This window comes from Pyxicephalus adspersus, chromosome 4, assembly GCF_032062135.1.
Source record: "Pyxicephalus adspersus chromosome 4, UCB_Pads_2.0, whole genome shotgun sequence".
Lineage (NCBI taxonomy): Eukaryota > Metazoa > Chordata > Amphibia > Anura > Pyxicephalidae > Pyxicephalus > Pyxicephalus adspersus.
The window spans coordinates 89,391,712-89,397,801 of NC_092861.1; positions in this window are offsets into that span (position 1 = coordinate 89,391,712).

A 6,090-nucleotide genomic window follows, 5' to 3' on the forward strand; every position below is an offset into this window, starting at 1 on the left:
ACATTGTCCTTAGCAACAATAGAGCTCCCTCTAATAGGATGAAATGGCTTTTTCTATATATATATATATATATATATATATATATATATATATATATATAATAGAAGGAGCAGTGACTGATTTACCTATCCAATGATAGCAGGTGTGGGATGGGTGTTCAGGTAAGTTATGAGTAAAAGGCTCTGATTTATTAAAGTTCTCCAAGGCCTGGAGAGAATAGACTTTCCTCAGTGAAGCTGGGTGATCCAGCAAACCTGGAATGGACCTGGTCCAGAAATGAAAACATTTGCTAACAAATAGCTAATGATTTTTAGGAAATCCATTCCAGGTTTGCTAGATTACCAAGCTTTACTGATGAAAGTGTATTCTCTCCAGCCTTGGAGAACTGTAATAAATTAGGTCACTTGGGTCAGCTATGAGTTATGGGTCAGTCATAGCCTACTTTCATACACTTATCTGCCAGATTTTGAGGTTTATGACACCTGGCTACACAGAATCTCCTCATCCTATCTAATGAGTTAAAGGAAATTTCTGATAGGGTCAGGTACTATAAGAAACAAGTCTTAAAGCTATACTCCAGCCACTGGTATCTCTTTTAAGGCAATTCTGACAATGGTATACTCACCAAGTTTACAATTTTCATAGGAGTAGAAAGTGAAAGACCTCCCCATATGTCCTTTACCACTGACACTTGGGGATCTCCCAAACCCATTATTATTATTTTTTTGCTGCTGCATTATATGTTACCTTTATGCCTATAATCGTTCTTCATCAAAGATCCACACAGTGCCCCATCCACATACCGCATCTACCTTTTATTTTGATTATAATATGAAAGATAATGGAGCATTTAGTTTAACACATTACTTTTCAGCCATAGGTTAAACATCATTGGCAAGCTAACTATGGATGGCTGATAATCTATGGTTTCATATTTTATAAAATGTGCAATGTATACATCATCTTAGTAAGAAACTTATAGTTACCCTTTACAATTTAAAGATGTGTGAAGCATTTGCTCTATCGTCTCACACCATATCTTCAGAATACTAATCTTTTTAGAAAGCTGGGTTTGAAAATTTGAAAACAAATCTATCTGCAAACCAATCTGATAGCAAATACATGCCTGCAGACTGGTGATTCAAGTTATATCTGTGTACTTGTCACTCAGACTCCTCCTAAATACAAAAACATATGCAGCCAAGGTTTGGGTGGGTGGGAAATATGTGAGCACATGATAATAGGAAAACATTTGGAACAAAGATTAAAAGTGAAATGCAAACAAAACGTACATGAACCCCAGTACACCTCACAATGGCTATTTATTTAACACTGCATAAAAGACACAAACCTTTAAAGTATCATTTAATACAAGTACTGTAAGTACCTGTATTTGACTTGGTATCAGCCTCTTGCAGACTACAGACTGGGTGTGTAAGAAGCAGAACAAGGAGCCAATAGGTTGTTGGAAACGCAGTGCAAGGACAATGCTGATAGGAGGAAAATATTGGATGGGGTAAGGAAACCTGTCTGCTTTGCTGAACTGCTGCAAAGTAAAATCAGTAAAATCTCCTGCTCTGCCAAACTGTGTAAATCTCTGGACTACAGACAAATAACTACTAATCATTTATCAAGTAAAACAATTTCAAATATATATTTAGCTTTAGGAAAGAAAAACTATATTCCTTTTTTAATCACAAATCACAAAGGCACACATTTAAGGACATTTTCCTTCATATTAAGACCTGGATTTACACTGCAGCCCCCACGTTAAAACTGACAAATTGAAACACCATGATTGATATGTTTTATTACCTATCCACTCCAGTGGATCCACTGGAGTATAGGCCACCATTTCCAGCCAAGAATAGTGGTGGTCGGATAATTCTGTTTAGAGTCAATTCTAATTCTGAGTTATTCCAACCTTGGATGGGAAATGTGCTTGTACTTGGGATTATACAGTGACAAGTTGCCACATTGGCATGCCACAAAATTTACCAGCTCTGGACCGCGCATGCGCAGGGAGCCGGGTGTAACTCAAAGGGGAAGAAATTTCCTCTTTATTGATGTCACGATGCAAGAACCCACCCACTCTCCCATCGCAGGCTCAGCCCTGTCCAGAGACACAACCCGTTCACTTCACTGAGCCTGGGATCGGTACGAGGACATGGTCCACGGCTTTGGCCAGTGCATCCCCGTCAGATAGGTCCTTCTCCTGACCCCGCTCAGGGGTACACCAACCAGAGCCGCGGACCACCGGTTGGCGACTGCTGTTTTAGGGTGTTTTGATGGTGCATGGCTAGCCAAGGGGCACTGTATGCTGTTGTTGCTAGGCAGGGACAGATATTGAGACTAATATAGGGACCAAAGAGACAAGCAGACAATGCTTTTGGGAAAGTCTTCAAGAAAAAGTGCTTTTGGGTAACATTCTTAAGGAAAACTTCTTGGGGAAAAAATTTTTAGAAACAGTGTGATTATTAAGCAAGTACAAGCACAGCAATTATGTCAAGTTATATATACACAGGTATTGCTACTAATAACATTTACATGTTTTTCTCATTTCATAACTACTAACCAGGTAAAATCACATAAATTATTTGTACATAGGCACTTTATTTCCCAGGGTGGCATAAAAATTTGCCCAGTTTTTCATAATGTGACTAACCAAGTCAAATCAAAGCAATTAGTTCTAGTTATACATAAGCTTTTTCTAGTGTTTGGATGACTGGACTGGAATTGATGGAAGTCTAATTTTTTTTTACTTCTGCTCACCTCAACCTAAGAACAGCACACAGTGCTAAAAATATCTGTTTAGCTTTTGTTTTTTATTTTTTCTAACTTATATAACCATTTAATTTTTACTCAATGCAGCAATTATTATAAATAGGAGTGTCAATAAACAAAGGCCAATCCACCTAAAAATCATATTTTGTTTACTAATAGATGCTGGCTCATATGGCTTCAGCAGGAGGGTGAACCCATTTTGGTCTGTGGTTCTGGCCGGTGCACCCCCAGTGTGGTCAGGAGAAGGAACCCGCTTGGAGGGCGCACCTGCCAGAACGGCGGTCCAAGTCTTCCCTATGCATCGCAGGCTCAGGGCAGTGGGCGGGACGTGTCACTGCAGGGTAAAATGCCAGTGACTTTGTAAAGAGCCCTACTTTAACACCCTATGCTCACCTTGTTATTGAACCCTCATCACTCCTTTTTCCTCCCTAGCAGGGATTCAAATGACTGGCTGCTATTTCCAAGCACTTTCACAGGAGTAGAGATCATATGCTCCATCATATGATAAGGAGTGCTTGAGTGTGCTGATAAGGCGAGGAGGTCAGGGGTGGCTCATTACACAGGTACTCTCACTTTGTCCTGTATGGACAAGGTGACAGTATCTCTTTAAAGAGGAACTATAGTCAAAAAAACAAAAAACACACTTACTTTTAATCCCGCAGGGCAGACTGATCACTCTGGGAGTGTCCAACATCTGGCCCCGCAGCGTCCCAACATTCATCCTGGAGCCAGCGCTTCGGGCACTGCCATCTTTGTCTTCTCTTTCTGGTTCTTCATCCTATGTCACCCGACCCTAGCGCAAGATCGGGTGACGTAGAATGAAAAAAAATTTGCCGATCTTACTGCGCATGCATGAGACTGGCAAAATTTTCTCCTTGAGCAGGGGGGCAGTGCTGCACCCTTTTTTTAAAGGGTATTGCACCTAAAAAAAAAAATAAATAATAATTTTTACCCTACATAAAACGGTTCTCTACCCTTTTATGTAAAGTGAAAATTATAGGTATAGGTTCGCTTTAAGTGTTAGTGTTGGGTAGGTAGTATTGGGGATCAGTGGGCTCTTTATGGTAACATGGTAATGGTAAGTTAGGTTTGATTTAAACAAGGGTAAGGGTTGAGCTTTAGGGTAAAGCTTGGGGTGGTAGTTGAGGGGTAGAGGATATTTTAGGTCAATTATTTCCATGACCAACGGCCCTTTACTGAAAACTAACATTTGGTTGCGCAACCACAGTAACTCTGGAGGTTTTAACCTAGTTAAAACTTGAAAAATAAATGACACCTAGACTCTCATAGATATATTCTGCTGCAAGTATCAGGTGTGAAAAAAAGCATTTAGCTTGACATGTACTTCCTTAACTTTTATTGTGGCACGACCTTGACTTGCAGTTGATCTCAGTGTTCTATCATAGACGCAAAAATGTGCTCCCAACCACTCCCATTCAACCATTCACCATTTTGTGCATGCCTTTGCAAACAGCTGTGATGCTCTTCAGCGCAGTTTCTGGAAATGACGGGACGCGTCTGGCCATGGAGTTGCTATTCCTCTTCTGCAGGAAAAACCACCCCTCAACCGCTACCACACTCAACAACATTACAATCTGTTATCAAACACTGCTGTTGACAGCATGGTAATTCAAGAGAGATGGCTGAGAGTGGTATACAGAGTGGTTTTCAACCACAAGTCTGAAAGAGGTCTCACTGTTGATTGAACCCCTGGAAATACCCAACCACCCCACACCAACCAGGAGTTTTGAATATCTTATTGTAAGTTTCTAATATATATATATACCATTTTCTGCAATTGTATGTGTGAATTTATGTAACTGTTAACACCTGCTTAGCATACGTCTTTCAGATATGCAGTGTTTTGAGTAGGACACACCAGGAAAAGGAAGATGGAAACTGTTAGGGCGCACTGTGGAAAATAAAAGAATCATAATTTACACCTACACTGTCTAACTACTTAATTGTCACTAAAACAGTCACAGCTTTTGGCGCATCCAAATACTGTAACACATGAAAAGCTATCAAAGATCTGCATGTGGAAGACAGAGGTAAAATCAAAATCCATAATGTGATTGTTACAGTTACATACTTTGGGCATTTATTGCAATAAAAATACATTTTAGGCAGCAAGGTTTCCCCAACTGCTTTAATTAGACTAATTTTATTGATGTAGATGGGAAAATCCCAACAGCCAGCTTTAAAGATAATCCCATATTTAAACGTATTTCCCTGGCACAATACTAAAAGAAAAAAAATGCATAAAGTGTTTTCATTTCAAAAGAAATTATTGCCATGGGCATAAGTGTGGGGAAATCCTGTTTATAAATAAGCAGCTATTATGTATAATATTAACTTTATAGCTTTATTGGAGATGTACAGTATATGGAGGAATATAGGTTTTATTAGGTTTATTCTGGAACTGGGTTCAAATCAGGCAACAATTATACTGTGGTCATTACGTAGCACTGCTGTTATCAAAAGTTCAACAGCATCCTGTTTCTTTAGATTCTTTACATGGCTGAAATGTCAAATCATGTAAATGTGAAATACTCTGAGTAAAATGTATTTAGGTTGCTTAGTTTTTTTGTGATAATTCAACATGTGTCTCTATGTAGATAGTTCAATATGATTGATTATGGGGTTCTGTTGTTGCTTGTTTGTATTATGGATATATGACACTTACCCAACAGGTGCATATGGAGCTCTATTTATAAAACGGGGGATCAGACATTCCCTCAAACATTCCCTTGTGGGAATCTTCTATGTCCATGTGCTTCAATGGCAGTAATTGATTCCCACCAGGGAATGTTTGAGTGAATGTCAGAACCCCTGTTATTTAAATAGTCCATAGTGTATTAAGCATGCATTAGAAATAATTTATTTAGTATAAGATTTAGACCTAAGGTTAAAAAAGGTCAAAAAGTCAAGAATTATGGTTTAATTTAGGGGTTGGTTTTACGAAGGTAATAGTTGAACCACATTTATGATGTATTACCAGTTTGGTGTAAGTAAACTTGTTCTTTGCCCATACAGATTAAAGCAACAAATTGATGTAACTGCTAATCTCTGACGCAGAACATACCATTCCTTTTCTCTGATTCTTCTATATAGAGTATGGAGAATATGTGATAGAGAATATGTGATAGTTCTGGGTATCAGGAGCCAATTTCTAACTTCCTCTTTTGCACATTAAAGTGGTAGTGGAACGGTAATGACCATTTATTAAGACAAGGTAGTAGATATTGATAGAGGGTAGATTGCTTCTCTTATCTAATTCCAGCAACCAAATTCAGCCACATGAAC